This window comes from Papaver somniferum, chromosome 10, assembly GCF_003573695.1.
Source record: "Papaver somniferum cultivar HN1 chromosome 10, ASM357369v1, whole genome shotgun sequence".
Classification (NCBI taxonomy): Eukaryota; Viridiplantae; Streptophyta; class Magnoliopsida; order Ranunculales; family Papaveraceae; genus Papaver; species Papaver somniferum.
The window spans coordinates 155,345,456-155,366,012 of record NC_039367.1 but is presented as its reverse complement, the minus strand read 5'-3'; the positions used below and the strand labels follow the sequence as shown (position 1 = coordinate 155,366,012).

The following is a 20,557-nucleotide window of genomic DNA, read 5'->3' as shown; positions in this document are numbered from 1 at the left end:
TCGATTGTCTCCTTCAAATAACGCAAGATACGTTTAACTAGTTCCCAGTGCTCCAGATATGGCTCATGCATAAATTGACAGGCCTTGTTAATAGCCACTGCTATGTCAGGCCGTGTGATGTGCAGATATTGCAAATCCCCCACAACACTTCTGTAAAGAGTGGGATCTGCAAACAACTCAGCACCTTTTCGACGAACTTGGAGGTTTGCAGCCAGCGGAGTGCAAACCGGCTTAACCCCATCCAGTTTAGTGTGATGTAGTAAGTCTGAGATGTATTTCCGTTGGGATAACACTAGTTTGTTACCTTGATGTGAAACTTCAACACCCAGGAAATAAGAAAGAGGTCTCATGTCTTTAACAGCAACTGCAGTGCCTAAATCAGTCACCAGTTGATCTATCAACTTAGATGCAGAGCCTGTCACAATGATATCATCAACATAAATCAACACATATGTAGTTGAGCCACCAGAAATTCTGATGAAAAGAGAGTCCGCCACTGACGCCTTGAATCCTAACTGGAGAAGATGACTGCTGAGCCGAAAAACCATGCACGCGGTGCCTGTTTGAGGCCATACAAGGATTTATGGAGCTTGCAGACGTGATCAGGGAAGTTGGGATCGACATAGCCAGCAGTCTGCTTCATGTATACTTCCTCCTCCAAGACACCATGTAAAAATGCGTTCTCAACATCAAGTTGACGCAACTGCCAGCCATTCATCACTGCAAGTGATAGAACTAGTATGATAGTGCATGGTTTGATTACCGGTGAGAAATTTTCACCATAATCTACTCCCTCTTGCTGTGTAAATCCTTTAGCAACCAAGCGTGCTTTATGGCGCTGTATAGTACCATCTGGGTTTCTCTTAATCCGATAGACCCACTTAGACCCCATTACATTCATGCCAGACTCAAACTTTACGAGTGAGTAAATGCCATTACGTATCAGTGCATTTATCTGATTGTCCATTGCTTCTCTCCATTCAGGTATTTTGCAAGCTTTAGAGTAGCACGTCGGCTCCATAAAATCTTCGTCATGCAGAGGATACTTAGTTGCGGCCAGACACAATTTCTGAATTGGTTTGGAATGACTGATTTAGCACGTGTTACCATCATGTGACCTCGTTGCACTTGCTGTAGAGTAGGTTGAATCTCAGAAACAGCATGAGAAGTAGACAAGGAATTAATTGCTGACTCTGCTGATGCAGCCGGAGAAAACCCTGGAGAATCCAGAGCATATGCTTGAGACTGCAGCTCCAATGCTGGTGACAGCGGCTGTTGTAGATGTAGCTGAACATGAGGTGATGGACTGAAAACAGAAGAGCCAAGGATATCTGTGCTTGTTGCAGTAATTGGCTGACAAACGTCAAGAGCTTGCTGCTGTCGAGGAGAGAATGGGAATGTTGTTTCTTCACTATCACGTGGCGTGAAATATACTGCCTATTGGTTGGCAGATGGAGGCAAATATAGCCTTTATGTGTTGCACTGTACCCTAAAAATACACAAGGAAGTGACCTGGGTTCTAATTTGTTTGCATTGTATGGACGGAGACAGGGATAAGCTAAGCAACCAAACACTCTTAAAAAAGTATAATCTGGTTTCTTATTGTACAACAACTCAAGAGGTGTTTTTGAATCAGTTTTAGATTTAGGTACCCTATTGATAAGATAACAAGCAGTTGTAAAGGCTTCTGACCAAAATTCTTTTGGCAAGTAAGCATGAAATAGAAGTGCTAGACCACTTTCTGTTACATGCCTTATACGACGCTCTGCAATACCATTTGAGCTGAGGTGTGAGGGCAGGAAAATCTATGTTGGATGCCTGAACTGTTTAAATAGGAGGTAATTATTTTGTACTCAAGAGCATTGTCAGATTTGAAAACCTTGATTTTGTAACCAGTTAAATTTTCTACTTGTTTGTGAAACTGAACAAAAAGATTGTAAGCATCAGAACGATTAACCATTGGAAATACCCAGGTGTAATGAGAGAAAACATCCATTAACAACATGTAATAACGAAAACATTCCTTGAAATTTGTGGAGAAACCCAAATATCAGAAACAATCAAACTTAAAGGTGTATCAAAGGTAGTAGTACTGAGAGAAAAGGGAAGTTTTCTACTCTTGCTAACATGACAAGAGTGACAAAAATCGAATTCTTATGCAAAACAGGAAGGGAGAAATTCCTAATTATTTTTGAGACTGTTCCAAGCATGGGTGACCCAGGCGCTGGTGCCAAACAGGTAAACTGGCTGAGAGAAAAGAATGTGGCGATTTGGATGGAATAAATTCACCTATGCCATCGAAAATATACAACCCATTCTCATTCCTCCCCTTTAGCAGCATTGCTCCTGTGCATTTGTCCTTCACAAGAAAAAAGTTTGTGTGAAACTCAAAAAACACGTTGTTGTCTTTACAGAATTGAGAAACAGATAGAAGATTTGTCTTAATCTTAGGAACATGATAAATCTGATTTAATATAAAACAACGTGAATTATGAGTGAATGTTGCGTTACCAATATGGGAAATCTCCAGACCATTACCATTACCTACACGAACTTGATCTGTGCCTTCATACTCATGCGGTATACAGATGTTGTTCACATCAGGAGTTAAATGATGGGTCGCACCAGTATCAGTTACCCATTGTCCATTAGCTTGACCACCTGGTAAGGCAATATAAGCTTCAGGCGTTTTGGCATGTTGGTGAGTATCTGTCATAGCGAAACCAGCATCGATCTGCAGTATGGTTATGCTTTTTGCAAATCTGACAATAGACTGGACCATTACCAGTATTTCTTGGAGGCTGTTGAGGGCGACGATTGTTATTGTTTGGCGGATTTGGTCCTCTTGGTATTAGGAACTCCTATTGGTGCAGGTCTGCCTGCAGATGACGAGGAAGAACTGACATAGTTGGCAACTGGTTCTTGCATCTGAGACATCTGATGTTCTAGCCTCATCTCAAATGTCAGAAGATGAGTGATGAAGGTTGATATGTCCATTGTTTCAGCAGTACTCAATGTTGTAACAATTGGGTCATATGTATGATTTAATCCATTGCAAATAGATTGCTTTTTCTCATGAGCCGGTACGGTGTATCCTGTGGCTGCAAGCTGATCAAACAAACGCTTAGCATCATTTAAATACACCTTCAAAGTCTTATTACCTTTGTGCAGATTATGGAGTTGTCTCTTTAAATTCATCTGGTGAGCAAATGTTTTCGGAGCAAACTCAGACTCCAAGGTATCCCATATCTCTTGTGCAGTATCAAGTTCTGCAACTACACTGAGAACTTCAGGAGTCAAGGTAGAATTCAGCCATCCAACGATCAAAGAGTCTTGGTGCTCATATGCTGTAAACGCAGGATTAACATCCTCACTTTCTGGTAGATTTCTTGGTGGTTTTTGTTTTGATCCATCGATAAAACCCGTCAGGTCATAGCCTTTCAGTATAGGCTTGAACTGAGCCTTCCACAATACATGATTAGTGCCAGTATGTTTCAAAGTAACAAGGTGATGGATTTGAACCTGGCGTAGAGTAGTTGTAAACTCTTCCATTGTTGGATTTGTTTTTGTATAGATTTTAAGATAGGTGCGGAAGCCGGATTTTGGATCTAGAGCCTGATACCAAGCTAGAAGATGATATTTGGGTGAAATACTTCCACACTTGAAACTGTGGAGTTGAGTTCTTATTTATACTTGAAAGGTACTACTAAGCTGTTACATAAGTTGTTACAGACCATAACAATCTATGACTTCTACAAATTCAAGACTCTATGCAAAACAGACCGTAAATATAGCTTGAAAGATACCAAGCTGACTGACTCAATGAGACCCGGTGATAGTGCTTATGTTATTGTTCACAAGATGCAGCTGACTCAGTTTCTTACTAACACCCTCAACAGATTCATCAAGTTCTCATGATTCCTTTGTCTCCGAAACATAGCCCTAATTTCTAATTTCCAGCAGCATCAGATTCTTCTTCTTCCAGTGCTAAAACAAGTTCCTGAATCATCCCCTTCTTATTTGATTCATCATCTTAACAGAGTTGATACGAATTACTCAAGAAATTAAACTCAATTCTTCGGAATTGAGATCGACAGAGAGAAAGAGAGAACTGAGAAGAAGAAAGAAGAAGGAAAGAGAATAAGAAAAGAGAAAATGAGTTTCTCTTCGATCGGTGTAGAGATAAGACCAAGGAAAAGTATTAAGGCACCCAGAAAACGGATAAGGCCAGCCGCAGTCGGTTTAGATAGTCATTTTCCCCCTCGTACAACTCTTATTTCTTCATCCGGTATCCGAATGACACGTTCGAGTAGTCTAATTCGCATAACTTTTCGAGATCTATCTAGTGATACTAATCTCATATCTAAATCGTGGTTAGATTAATTTCTATTAATTTAAATCTATATTATCTAATCGATCCATTAGCGACTTAGTCGTCTCTTGACTGGTATAATAGCATTGACGAGCTTGAGGATCGGTACACCTTTCGTCCGTGAAAAACCCAAATTGAACCCTAAATAAAACCATAAATCATCCACTGATTTATGTTTGTCTGATTCATGAAATTACAGAACAAAGTCGCCATTTTTTTATAATGAAGGCAGTATCAATTTTAGAGTTGGTATTCCTTTATTTTAAAACAATGCAGACTTTTGGTATTCCCAAATATCCAGACACAGTCTGTATTGTTTGACAAAGAGCCAACAATTATAAAGTTCACAGTCGGCATTGGAAGGTGTTTCTCGACAATGCCGATTATAGTCATTTTCGGAGAAGAGAAATGAAAATTTGAAACAATGGGACATTCACGGTCAGCATTGCGTCCAATGAAAAGAGAATACCGACTAAAGCTGTCGGCATTTGGTTCATCCACAAAACAATACCGACACTAACAGTCGACATTACATTAATACATAACCAATGCCGACAGTTACTCTGTAACTCTTCAATTTGACCTTAATTTAAAGCCTAAACAACTCCATCACATCACTATAAAATTTAATGGCCGAAGAAATTTTTGGCATTATTGTTAATTAATTAACGGTAAAATGAAGAAGTTATTGAAGAAGAGGATTAGTTACAAGGCAACGGGGTTACCAACTTAAAATAGTTTAGGTGTTTTTAGTTTTAGTAGGGTAAAAGGAAGTATTGAAACTTTATTTAAAAAAAAAGAAACCCTTAGCCAAAATCTAGCTCCATGTAACTTCGAGTATCCCCAATTTGGGAAAGTATCCCCAATTATAAGTTCTTCATATATTAGTCTTCTTTTTTTTACTACAGTATATGGCATGTATATGTTATTTTTAACATTTGCAAATATAAAATATATGCGATACACTTTGTAGTTTTACATATGAAATATTGTATATTTGGCAAATATAACACAATTTACATCTTTAAGATACTGTAGCATGAGGAGCTAGATTTAACTGTAGTTTTACATATGAAATATTGTATATGACTTGTATTAACTGTTAGCAATTCAATACAACCCAAAACATCAAACATTTTTAACACAAGAAAACGTTCATTTCTACATAAATCTCTTCAGCTAAAATCTATAAAACAAACAAACCACTGAAATGCTCCCTAGGCGTTAGGCGAGGCGAAAACGAGAGTTTCATTCAGAGCTTATAAATGAGTAAACTGATTTTGAAAAAGAAAAAAAAAAATCAACAATAAAAATCATATTGAACACTTCACTGTCATAATTAGTTTGAAAATGCTTCAAAATAAAAAATTATTAATTTGAAACACACTGTACCGATCAATGAAAACACTGTAGAATTCCAATCATATAACCCAATTTGCTATAACTATACAGTGACAGAAGAAACAATGAACTGAAGTTATAATGAGAACATACTTACGCCCCGATCTCTTTGAAATAGCAGGAGTAACGGGTTTGTATTTTAGCGCTTTGGCAATAAGCTTGGCCTTGAAATGTTAAGGATAGTAATTAGCACTTGACTCGGGGGAGAAGAACGACACTCATCCAATGTCTCCAAATCATTAACATACCTTGTTCAAGTCACCTTTGCAGGATCCATCGGTCAAAATTTTGGCCAAAGTAGTACCCCTGTTAAGAAAATATTTCGATTATTAAGGCTACAAGTGTACGAAAACATAACGGGAAAAAACGGTTTAATCCATAAACGCGTCAAAAAGTACGAATCAGTTCATTCAAAGTTCTTTTTTTTTTTTTTTTGACAATCAACATATTTCAATTCATTCAAATCAAAATCGTGAGTACATGCATGTTTGCTTACAAGAATAACAAAAAAATCAAAATATAAAATAATTAAAACCCTAATAAAAATAAGAACATCAATTACAAGTAGATCGCAAAGAGAAAGAGCGATAAACATCAAAGACATATAAAATAATTTTATGTATAAGGGAGAGATGATGGTAAATCCGGAGTTAAAAGCCGACCATTTAATCTGATTGTATTCTTTTTCTTCAATAAGAGATGCTCCTAATACAAAGGAGTACTTTGCCCATAAATTTATCGATCCACATGAACACAGATGCAAAAGTTAACTAGGTACAATTTAATCCAAAAGCTATTTAAAATATGGAAAAGCCGGACTACTAGGTAATATTCGAACAACGTAGCATTGCCCTACTAAAACTTAGCCAAGAGCTATGGGAACCACAAACACTCTTCGCGGGGAAACCACCCAACACATATTAAACAACATACACATTGAATTACAAATAATATGCTTACATAAATTAAAGACTCATTATGCTCACAGATAAAGTAAACTGAATGATTACAAGAAATTTACAGAGTTCCCACCTGATTTGATGACAAGCCATGCATACCTCAAGATCATAAATCCACTGGTTCATCCTATAGATCGATTGTTGTTAAAGAAGACTGATTGTGAATCACACAAGCACACTAAGAATTAGCCATAAGGCTCATATAAGGCTCATACAAGTCTAAGTAATGGTTTTAAGCCCATTTATGGTTCTATACCTTTTCATTATCTATCTTTAATACTTCTAAAGGTTTACTAATTGATTTAGGTTGGTTATATAGTTCATTAGATATGTCTTATGAACATCTACAACTCTGTAGAAGGAACCAAAGGTAGATTCAGACCATAAGGGTCCAAAATACAAAAGAAGGAACATTAGACCTAAGCCCAAGTCCACTACACAAGCCCAATAATCCATGGCCTGGTCAAACAGGTCAACTAACGGTCTTTAACAGTTAAAGGGTCAACTAATAGTCAAGGTCAAGTCCTGGTCAACTGGTCAACGAGTCAAAGAAATCAACTCAGTTAAGGTTCACTGAGTCGGGTCTGGTCAAGTCTGATCACTGAGTTAACTCAGTCAGACACTATAAGTCAGGTGAGCTAACTGGGATGACTAATAGGCCGAACGCCTAAGTTAAACTTCTATTCCAAACATCAAAACACAACACAGACTCAAACCAAACCAAAGTATTTCTAACTCTAATTGCAAACCTACAACTTAATCAATTTACAATCTTCAATTCCCATTCTTGAATCTCAATCAATTCCATTACTACTTCATCAACAACACTTACACAACTTGCAGCTTCACTTCAGTTACATTTCTCCACAGAAACATAGTTCAATCATCTTCATATTTCAAATTCATTGCCACTATCTTCAATCACCTCAGTTCAACAACATTACTATCATTTCAGAAGCTACAACCTTAATATCATCTCAATCTTGCATAATCACTCCAACTTGCATATCAGCTCCAACAACAGTTGAACAGCAACAACATAACTCATTATTATGTCTCCATATCAGCAACTCCACAACATTCTGCTATTGCCAATCAATTTCATACCATGGCCATGCACTCTTCATTCTTGTAAAGTTTAGTTGAAACTTAATACAGTTCCATCAGCTCACAAACAATTCCAGTTTCCTATTCCATCCTGCATAATTCACTCCCCAAATCACACACATAACCAACACCACTATTTCCAGGCTGCGGTTGCAACTTCAGCTCAACCACAACTGAGTCTCAACTTAAACAACCATCTCAACTGCAAAACAATTCCTAATGCAGTATTTCAACTACCATTTACAGTTTTACTATCTAAATCATCTTCATTAACTGACTTCATCACCATTTCATTCCAAAGATATTCAAGCCATCACCTTCATCATACTTTTAACTTCATAACCCATGCATCTCAACATGACCTAAGATACAAACACCACTCTATCTTCTCCACTCAGTAGCTCTCATCTTCATCCTTTTCTTGTCACAAACCTTAATTCTATATCACCAACAGTAATCCTAGTTCCCCAATTCATAAACTCAAACCCTTATTTACAAAATCCCTAATTCTCAACTTGAAATGCTCAGAACTCAAATTAAACCCTATATGAACATCTCTACTTCAAATCAAAACAAACCCATATACTAATTCAATCCAATAACAACAATTACAAGAAGAAAATCGAATTAATTTGATACCCTAAATTGATCTTACCGTTCTTATGAGATTGAATCAATTCCTCGGATCAATACCACGATAAATCACCAAACCCTCAGCTAGAAGATGATATTTGGGTGAAATACTTCCACACTTGAAACTGTGGAATTGAGTTCTTATTTATACTTGAAAGGTACTGCTAAGCTGTTACATAAGTTGTTACAGACCATAACAATCTATGACTTCTACAAATTCAAGACTCTATGCAAAACAGACCGTAAATATAGCTTTAGAAAACTTCATAGTTGATTGGTCTGACTGACTCAATAAGACCCGGTGATAGTGTTTATCTTGTTATTGTTAACAAGATGCAGCTGACTCAGTTTGCTTACTAACACCCTCCCTCAAGTTGAACTGGAGTTTACGGATGTTCAATTTGTCACGTAGAAGTTGATACCTAGAGGAAGGCAGGCCTTTAGTAAATAAGTCAGCTATTTGATCCCTTGAACTAATGAAGTGCACCTGCAATTGTTTAGCTGCCACTCGTTCACGTACAAAGTGATAGTCGATCTCAATATGCTTTGTCCTTGCGTGGAAGATAGGGTTTGTTGTCAGATAAGTTGCTCCCAGATTGTCACACCATAAGGAAGGTACAGGTGTATGAATTCCTAATTCCCGTAACAGAGACTGAATCCTGATAAGTTCTGAAGTTGCAATAGGAATGCCATGATACTCTGATTCCGTGCTTGACTTTGAAACAGTCTTCTGTTTCCTGGCACTCCAAGAAATAAGATTACCCCCAAAATAGATACAGTAGCCACTAGTTGATCGCCGATCATCTAAATTCCCTGCCCAATCTGCATCCGAATAGGCATTGAGCGAATAGTTCAAGGCTGGTGAGAATAACAAGCCGTAGTCGATTGTCTCCTTCAAATAACGCAAGATACGTTTAACTAGTTCCCAGTGCTCCAGATATGGCTCATGCATAAATTGACAGGCCTTGTTAATAGCCACTGCTATGTCAGGCCGTGTGATGTGCAGATATTGCAAATCCCCCACAACACTTCTGTAAAGAGTGGGATCTGCAAACAACTCAGCACCTTTTCGACGAACTTGGAGGTTTGCAGCCAGCGGAGTGCAAACCGGCTTAACCCCATCCAGTTTAGTGTGATGTAGTAAGTCTGAGATGTATTTCCGTTGGGATAACACTAGTTTGTTACCTTGATGTGAAACTTCAACACCCAGGAAATAAGAAAGAGGTCTCATGTCTTTAACAGCAACTGCAGTGCCTAAATCAGTCACCAGTTGATCTATCAACTTAGATGCAGAGCCTGTCACAATGATATCATCAACATAAATCAACACATATGTAGTTGAGCCACCAGAAATTCTGATGAAAAGAGATGAGTCCGCCACTGACGCCTTGAATCCTAACTGGAGAAGATGACTGCTGAGCCGAAAAAACCATGCACGCGGTGCCTGTTTGAGGCCATACAAGGATTTATGGAGCTTGCAGACGTGATCAGGGAAGTTGGGATCGACATAGCCAGCAGTCTGCTTCATGTATACTTCCTCCTCCAAGACACCATGTAAAAATGCGTTCTCAACATCAAGTTGACGCAACTGCCAGCCATTCATCACTGCAAGTGATAGAACTAGTATGATAGTGTATGGTTTGATTACCGGTGAGAAATTTTCACCATAATCTACTCCCTCTTGCTGTGTAAATCCTTTAGCAACCAAGCGTGCTTTATGGCGCTGTATAGTACCATCTGGGTTTCTCTTAATCCGATAGACCCACTTAGACCCCATTACATTCATGCCAGACTCAAACTTTACGAGTGAGTAAATGCCATTACGTATCAGTGCATTTATCTGATTGTCCATTGCTTCTCTCCATTCAGGTATTTTGCAAGCTTTAGAGTAGCACGTCGGCTCCATAAAATCTTCGTCATGCAGAGGATACTTAGTTGCGGCCAGACACAATTTCTGAATTGGTTTGGAAATGACTGATTTAGCACGTGTTACCATCATGTGACCTCGTTGCACTTGCTGTAGAGTAGGTTGAATCTCAGAAACAGCATGAGAAGTAGACAAGGAATTAATTGCTGACTCTGCTGATGCAGCCGGAGAAAACCCTGGAGAATCCAGAGCATATGCTTGAGACTGCAGCTCCAATGCTGGTGACAGCGGCTGTTGTAGATGTAGCTGAACATGAGGTGATGGACTGAAAACAGAAGAGCCAAGGATATCTGTGCTTGTTGCAGTAATTGGCTGACAAACGTCAAGAGCTTGCTGCTGTCGAGGAGAGAATGGGAATGTTGTTTCTTCACATATCACGTGGCGTGAAATATACTGCCTATTGGTTGGCAGATGGAGGCAAATATAGCCTTTATGTGTTGCACTGTACCCTAAAAATACACAAGGAAGTGACCTGGGTTCTAATTTGTTTGCATTGTATGGACGGAGACAGGGATAAGCTAAGCAACCAAACACTCTTAAAAAAGTATAATCTGGTTTCTTATTGTACAACAACTCAAGAGGTGTTTTTGAATCAGTTTTAGATTTAGGTACCCTATTGATAAGATAACAAGCAGTTGTAAAGGCTTCTGACCAAAATTCTTTTGGCAAGTAAGCATGAAATAGAAGTGCTAGACCACTTTCTGTTACATGCCTTATACGACGCTCTGCAATACCATTTTGAGCTGAGGTGTGAGGGCAGGAAAATCTATGTTGGATGCCTGAACTGTTTAAATAGGAGGTAATTATTTTGTACTCAAGAGCATTGTCAGATTTGAAAACCTTGATTTTGTAACCAGTTAAATTTTCTACTTGTTTGTGAAACTGAACAAAAAGATTGTAAGCATCAGAACGATTAACCATTGGAAATACCCAGGTGTAATGAGAGAAAACATCCATTAACAACATGTAATAACGAAAAACATTCCTTGAAATTTGTGGAGAAACCCAAATATCAGAAACAATCAAACTTAAAGGTCAACAACTCAAGAGGTGTTTTTGAATCAGTTTTAGATTTAGGTACCCTATTGATAAGATAACAAGCAGTTGTAAAGGCTTCTGACCAAAATTCTTTTGGCAAGTAAGCATGAAATAGAAGTGCTAGACCACTTTCTGTTACATGCCTTATACGACGCTCTGCAATACCATTTTGAGCTGAGGTGTGAGGGCAGGAAAATCTATGTTGGATGCCTGAACTGTTTAAATAGGAGGTAATTATTTTGTACTCAAGAGCATTGTCAGATTTGAAAACCTTGATTTTGTAACCAGTTAAATTTTCTACTTGTTTGTGAAACTGAACAAAAAGATTGTAAGCATCAGAACGATTAACCATTGGAAATACCCAGGTGTAATGAGAGAAAACATCCATTAACAACATGTAATAACGAAAAACATTCCTTGAAATTTGTGGAGAAACCCAAATATCAGAAACAATCAAACTTAAAGGTGTATCAAAGGTAGTAGTACTGAGAGAAAAGGGAAGTTTTCTACTCTTGCTAACATGACAAGAGTGACAAAAATCGAATTTCTTATGCAAAACAGGAAGGGAGAAATTCCTAATTATTTTTGAGACTGTTCCAAGCATGGGGTGACCCAGGCGCTGGTGCCAAACAGGTAAACTGGCTGAGAGAAAAGAATGTGGCGATTTGGATGGAATAAATTCACCTATGCCATCGAAAATATACAACCCATTCTCATTCCTCCCCTTTAGCAGCATTGCTCCTGTGCATTTGTCCTTCACAAGAAAAAAGTTTGTGTGAAACTCAAAAAACACGTTGTTGTCTTTACAGAATTGAGAAACAGATAGAAGATTTGTCTTAATCTTAGGAACATGATAAATCTGATTTAATATAAAACAACGTGAATTATGAGTGAATGTTGCGTTACCAATATGGGAAATCTCCAGACCATTACCATTACCTACACGAACTTGATCTGTGCCTTCATACTCATGCGGTATACAGATGTTGTTCACATCAGGAGTTAAATGATGGGTCGCACCAGTATCAGTTACCCATTGTCCATTAGCTTGACCACCTGGTAAGGCAATATAAGCTTCAGGCGTTTTGGCATGTTGGTGAGTATCTCTGTCATAGCGAAACCAGCATCGATCTGCAGTATGGTTATGCTTTTTGCAAATCTGACAATAGACTGGACCATTACCAGTATTTCTTGGAGGCTGTTGAGGGCGACGATTGTTATTGTTTGGCGGATTTGGTCCTCTTGGTGTATTAGGAACTCCTATTGGTGCAGGTCTGCCTGCAGATGACGAGGAAGAACTGACATAGTTGGCAACTGGTTCTTGCATCTGAGACATCTGATGTTCTAGCCTCATCTCAAATGTCAGAAGATGAGTGATGAAGGTTGATATGTCCATTGTTTCAGCAGTACTCAATGTTGTAACAATTGGGTCATATGTATGATTTAATCCATTGCAAATAGATTGCTTTTTCTCATGAGCCGGTACGGTGTATCCTGTGGCTGCAAGCTGATCAAACAAACGCTTAGCATCATTTAAATACACCTTCAAAGTCTTATTACCTTTGTGCAGATTATGGAGTTGTCTCTTTAAATTCATCTGGTGAGCAAATGTTTTCGGAGCAAACTCAGACTCCAAGGTATCCCATATCTCTTGTGCAGTATCAAGTTCTGCAACTACACTGAGAACTTCAGGAGTCAAGGTAGAATTCAGCCATCCAACGATCAAAGAGTCTTGGTGCTCATATGCTGTAAACGCAGGATTAACATCCTCACTTTCTGGTAGATTTCTTGGTGGTTTTTGTTTTGATCCATCGATAAAACCCGTCAGGTCATAGCCTTTCAGTATAGGCTTGAACTGAGCCTTCCACAATACATGATTAGTGCCAGTATGTTTCAAAGTAACAAGGTGATGGATTTGAACCTGGCGTAGAGTAGTTGTAAACTCTTCCATTGTTTGGATTTGTTTTTGTATAGATTTTAAGATAGGTGCGGAAGCCGGATTTTGGATCTAGAGCCTGATACCAAGCTAGAAGATGATATTTGGGTGAAATACTTCCACACTTGAAACTGTGGAGTTGAGTTCTTATTTATACTTGAAAGGTACTACTAAGCTGTTACATAAGTTGTTACAGACCATAACAATCTATGACTTCTACAAATTCAAGACTCTATGCAAAACAGACCGTAAATATAGCTTGAAAGATACCAAGCTGACTGACTCAATGAGACCCGGTGATAGTGCTTATCTTGTTATTGTTCACAAGATGCAGCTGACTCAGTTTCTTACTAACACCCTCAACAGATTCATCAAGTTCTCATGATTCCTTTGTCTCCGAAACATAGCCCTAATTTCTAATTTCCAGCAGCATCAGATTCTTCTTCTTCCAGTGCTAAAACAAGTTCCTGAATCATCCCCTTCTTATTTGATTCATCATCTTAACAGAGTTGATACGAATTACTCAAGAAATTAAACTCAATTCTTCGGAATTGAGATCGACAGAGAGAAAGAGAGAACTGAGAAGAAGAAAGAAGAAGGAAAGAGAATAAGAAAAGAGAAAATGAGTTTCTCTTCGATCGGTGTAGAGATAAGACCAAGGAAAAGTATTAAGGCACCCAGAAAACGGATAAGGCCAGCCGCAGTCGGTTTAGATAGTCATTTTCCCCCTCGTACAACTCTTATGTTATCTTCTTCATCCGGTATCCGAATGACACGTTCGAGTAGTCTAATTCGCATAACTTTTCGAGATCTATCTAGTGATACTAATCTCATATCTAAATCGTGGTTAGATTAATTTCTATTAATTTAAATCTATATTATCTAATCGATCCATTAGCGACTTAGTCGTCTCTTGACTGGTATAATAGCATTGACGAGCTTGAGGATCGGTACACCTTTCGTCCGTGAAAAACCCAAATTGAACCCTAAATAAAACCATAAATCATCCACTGATTTATGTTTGTCTGATTCATGAAATTACAGAACAAAGTCGCCATTTTTTTATAATGAAGGCAGTATCAATTTTAGAGTTGGTATTCCTTTATTTTAAAACAATGCAGACTTTTGGTATTCCCAAATATCCAGACACAGTCTGTATTGTTTGACAAAGAGCCAACAATTATAAAGTTCACAGTCGGCATTGGAAGGTGTTTCTCGACAATGCCGATTATAGTCATTTTCGGAGAAGAGAAATGAAAATTTGAAACAATGGGACATTCACGGTCAGCATTGCGTCCAATGAAAAGAGAATACCGACTAAAGCTGTCGGCATTTGGTTCATCCACAAAACAATACCGACACTAACAGTCGACATTACATTAATACATAACCAATGCCGACAGTTACTCTGTAACTCTTCAATTTGACCTTAATTTAAAGCCTAAACAACTCCATCACATCACTATAAAATTTAATGGCCGAAGAAATTTTTGGCATTATTGTTAATTAATTAACGGTAAAATGAAGAAGTTATTGAAGAAGAGGATTAGTTACAAGGCAACGGGGTTACCAACTTAAAATAGTTTAGGTGTTTTTAGTTTTAGTAGGGTAAAAGGAAGTATTGAAACTTTATTTAAAAAAAAAGAAACCCTTAGCCAAAATCTAGCTCCATGTAACTTCGAGTATCCCCAATTTGGGAAAGTATCCCCAATTATAAGTTCTTCATATATTATAGTCTTCTTTTTTTTACTACAGTATATGGCATGTATATGTTATTTTTAACATTTGCAAATATAAAATATATGCGATACACTTTGTAGTTTTACATATGAAATATTGTATATTTGGCAAATATAACACAATTTACATCTTTAAGATACTGTAGCATGAGGAGCTAGATTTAACTGTAGTTTTACATATGAAATATTGTATATGACTTGTATTAACTGTTAGCAATTCAATACAACCCAAAACATCAAACATTTTTAACACAAGAAAACGTTCATTTCTACATAAATCTCTTCAGCTAAAATCTATAAAACAAACAAACCACTGAAATGCTCCCTAGGCGTTAGGCGAGGCGAAAACGAGAGTTTCATTCAGAGCTTATAAATGAGTAAACTGATTTTGAAAAAGAAAAAAAAAAATCAACAATAAAAATCATATTGAACACTTCACTGTCATAATTAGTTTGAAAATGCTTCAAAATAAAAAATTATTAATTTGAAACACACTGTACCGATCAATGAAAACACTGTAGAATTCCAATCATATAACCCAATTTGCTATAACTATACAGTGACAGAAGAAACAATGAACTGAAGTTATAATGAGAACATACTTACGCCCCGATCTCTTTGAAATAGCAGGAGTAACGGGTTTGTATTTTAGCGCTTTGGCAATAAGCTTGGCCTTGAAATGTTAAGGATAGTAATTAGCACTTGACTCGGGGGAGAAGAACGACACTCATCCAATGTCTCCAAATCATTAACATACCTTGTTCAAGTCACCTTTGCAGGATCCATCGGTCAAAATTTTGGCCAAAGTAGTACCCCTGTTAAGAAAATATTTCGATTATTAAGGCTACAAGTGTACGAAAACATAACGGGAAAAAACGGTTTAATCCATAAACGCGTCAAAAAGTACGAATCAGTTCATTCAAAGTTCTTTTTTTTTTTTTTTTTTGACAATCAACATATTTCAATTCATTCAAATCAAAATCGTGAGTACATGCATGTTTGCTTACAAGAATAACAAAAAAATCAAAATATAAAATAATTAAAACCCTAATAAAAATAAGAACATCAATTACAAGTAGATCGCAAAGAGAAAGAGCGATAAACATCAAAGACATATAAAATAATTTTATGTATAAGGGAGAGATGATGGTAAATCCGGAGTTAAAAGCCGACCATTTAATCTGATTGTATTCTTTTTCTTCAATAAGAGATGCTCCTAATACAAAGGAGTACTTTGCCCATAAATTTATCGATCCACATGAACACAGATGCAAAAGTTAACTAGGTACAATTTAATCCAAAAGCTATTTAAAATATGGAAAATATATATATAACCTTCCTGATTTACAATAAGCCCAAATATTTACAGTTTAGTCCAAGTGACTCATGATAATGTCAGCAATTTTAAATAATATCCAAAAAAAAATTAAAACACATCTTTCGAACCGAAAATTCACAGAATTTATATATTAGGAAAGCACTTTCCGAGAGCTACAAAAAGAGTACCCATATGACTATATAATTCTCATATTTTAAAAATCTTAGTTTACATTGGTGTACAAACATGTATACATCTCTAAAAATCCAGAAAATCCAAATACAAGACAAGGTGCCCCAGTTCGTACCCCACATACAACTTGAATCGTCCTATCTAAGCACCAATAATGTTATCCATGTTAAATATACATAACATGGAAACTCAAATAGATTTGAACTATCAACCTTCGTGAACCTTGTGATAGGCTTGGGCGCTCTACCATTTTGAACTTATATCCCTAAAAATAAACAATAAAAAGAATCAACATACGCACAATAACAAATAGCATGTGTACCATAAACATGCAGACCCATGTGTACAAGTCGATATCCAAAGACATTATCGACCAACATGTGTACAACCACTTGCACATTAATAAAACAGGAAGAATATCGGTTTCCCATCCAGGTAGATAAAAACACTCTTTCTATGAATTTTGGTTTCTTTGCTAGTATTCTAGTTGAAATGGACTTGCTTATAAGACCCCATAGCGAGTTTGGGTGGGAGATAGTGAAGATAGTAGTGATGTAGGTTTTTGACAATCCATGGAGATTCAAAAGATTCCTAAAATTTTGTAGGCATTGCAAAATTGTGGGACATTTGGTCTTGGATTGTAGGTCAAGCAAAAAAGATGTGGCTAATATGATTGTGGATACTAGTGTTCCTAATGAGACTGTGGATACTACTATTCCTAATGAGATTGTGAAGAAGAAAAGGAGGAGATCCAACAAAATTAAGAAAACTCTTGTATTAGAGGAAGGACAATAATATATTAAAATGGTTGATGATAAAGAGCACCGCCGGTAAAGGAGGGGACAAGCTCCTCTTTTATAACTCATTTCGATCTTCTTATATTCTCGATCGAGTGCTGATGGTGGGGAATCCGCCAGGTGATAAAATCACTATTCATCTTTCACTTGTTTTTTGGTTGCTATCATCAAAAGGAGAAGGAAGCCATTGAATTCACCATCTCTGTAACACCCCCTTTATCTCTTTTACTGTTTTTATTAACAAAGATTCAATTTGAGATTTGGGTTTTTTTGTCAAATGCCGAGAAAGACATAGAGTGAGTATATCAAGAAGGAATTTGATAAGAAACATGGTCCTACTTGGAATTGTATTGCTGGTCGCGATTTCGGTATGACTTTCTTACTTTCTTTCTTCATTTTGTTTAATGGACTTTATTTGTTTTTGTAAATGACCCAGTGAAATTTAATTAGGGTTGAATTTGGATCAGTCTGCTTAGAGATGTTCCGTTGCATCGAATATAAAGTTGATATTAAATTGCCCTTTATAATCATTAAGATCATAAAAACACTTGATGAACCGGGAAAGGATTGAGACACGGTGTTCTTTCCCTTCCTCGCCTGGCATTTTAAAAATCTCGTTGTATCTTTAAATGCCTCATGGTCCAAGTTCTATACGTTCTTTAAGTTTGTGTAGAACTGTTGTAGAGTTAATGTAAATGGAATTTTTGGCTCCTCAAGCATTAACAACATCATTACGTATGAATTTTGTGTCTGGTAGTGTTTGAAAGTAAGTCATTGTGATATGCGTACATTCATTATTAAACTTCTCTATGTATAGTCATAGTGAAATGCTTTTTCTTTTTTATTTCTCACTCATGTCTTGAGAGACCTCAATTGGGACTACCACCACTGTCATTTACCATGCGGTTAATGGCCAACGCCATCATCCACTAGTAACTTCCACAACTGCTTGTTTCCCTTGGTGCCATTACCACACGTCCTTGTTGTGCCCAAAGTTCCATCAGTTGAACTGTTGCTGTCACTTTCACATTGCTACCACAACTTCACCACCACCATCTCTAATTGAAAATGTTGGTTTGATATAGGGAAGTGACAAGCAAAGATATTAAGATATAACGATGTCCTATTCCTACATTTCATGACATAAGATCAGTGATCATATGAAAAAAGGCAGGGAACAACAGATATATCTAAATTAAATGCCCTAATTAGAAGGATTTCATCCGATGTGTTGGACTTATAGTGCAAGTTTGCTCGTTGTAGATTCTCTGTATTCTTTCTTGCATAATTTTTATGTACTGCGCATCTTCTTCGTGTCTGTCAATTGATAAGCAGTGGTATGGTATACATATGGCATCCGTGTTAATGCAGCACTACACCCTAGTTTTGATATTTATCTAACATAGTCCAAATTCTGTCTTTCCACACACTGTTTGAACCTTCCTGCTCAGGTGGCATATCGTCCTGCATATATAATTACAAGATATTGTTTGTAGTATTACCAAATTAGTATCAGTACTGATTAATTATAGTACACTAAAAAATAAGATGTCATTGTAATTTATGCGACCTTGTTAAAGAGGTACCCAATTAATAGTATACGACCGGGTTAAAGAGGTACCAAATTTATATTATGCAACTTTGTTTAAGTGGTACCCAATTAATATTATGCTACCTCCTTAAAGAGATACCTAAATAAATAGCTATTATGCGACCTCCTTAGCTGTTATGTTAGGTTTCCTAAATGACATTCCGCTGGATAGTTTCTTGTATTAATAGAGGTAATGGTTGAGTTTCAATTTAGTACGCTTCTGAACATTATATTGGTATTCATTCCCATATTTCTAATCTGATTGCCACGAGTTATGACCCAGAGTATAAAAATCTCGCACCAGCAGCAGCAGATAATGTGTGAAATATGACCAAGGGTGGCCTTTTGGTGTGCAATCTTGGTGCAGCGAAGGTACAAACGGGGCTTGTTCAGGTTAGTTGGTTAAACTTGTAGAATCCCCTGAGCAATAAGCAAATAACTACCCCTTTATTATAAGTAGTCATTCAGTCTACTTGTTTCTCTCTCGGATAGTTTGTTGTACTCTTTCTTTTTCTCATTGTCTATTTGCTGTTAGTTCTTGAAGCTGATCATGTGGATACCAAAATATGGATCGCCACGTGGACATAGGGAAGACACGAAAATCCGTTCAAAAGACCATGTACCGTGCCCCGAAAATCCTCATCTGTGACTTGTCAAATCAGGTCAGAGTAGCCATTATTGGCTATTTGATGAAGTATCATCTTTGTGCGAGATAGAACCTTATCACGATGTAATCTCCTAGGGGAATGTGTGTTACAAAGGACCAAATGTAGGTACACGAAACAGGTTTGCCACGTCTCCGACGTAAAGAGGTAGAAAATCTCACGCCAAGATCTCAGTCAGAGACTTGTCAAATCAGATGTCAGCGTTATCTCTCCGAGGACCAATCACACGAAGAAAAGAGAAGGTAAGAGCAAAGGCAGGGATACTCACACGAAGATTCGAAGGACCAGATTGGAGTACCCAGAAAGTCACCAAGGACGAAGTCAGGAAAAGCGAAGTAGGATAACTTGGTTGAAAAGACAGGTCACAAAGTAGATAAATTATGGAGCAAGAAAAGAGACAGATGTCCCGACAAGTCCATGCGAGGGTAGCGAAAGAAAGGGAAAAACTTTATAGAAAATGATCCGGGTGAAGTAAAGGGCACCTCCGCGAGAATATGGCGAAGTAAAATGAGTTGTACTCCATTAGGGTTAGTTGGCCTATAAGTAAAGGTCCTTGGAAAAGATGTAAGGGAGAGATTTTGAGTTGAGCAGGGAGAGCTTTGCTTAGAGGATATTAGGGTTTCCTTGTGTTTAAGAACTTGTACTTTGATTTCTTTGTATGATTCATCAATAAACATTTTGGGGTTCATATTATAAAAACATGTCTTAGATCTTGGTTACTTTTCTTTTGGGTGTACTACTGGGTTTCCAGTAGTTACAGATCAAGAAGCCATATTTTCTTCTCTATACTGTTATTCTTATTCTCCTTGCTTATTACTACTCCACATGCAGGAATCACCAAAAGAAGCTGTTGGAAACAATATAGAAAAACAAAATAAATCT

General features: G+C 37.3%; 1 long non-coding RNA gene across 1 annotated transcript; it reads left to right on the top strand.

Annotated features, from left to right (window-relative positions):
* The first annotated feature begins 17,728 nt into the window (after positions 1–17,728).
* On the top strand, positions 17,729–20,264 carry LOC113317831. The gene is made up of 3 exons (XR_003344046.1): positions 17,729–17,787; positions 19,294–19,403; positions 19,546–20,264. It is a non-coding gene; the product is annotated as an uncharacterized LOC113317831 (long non-coding RNA).
* The last annotated feature ends 293 nt before the right edge of the window (positions 20,265–20,557 follow it).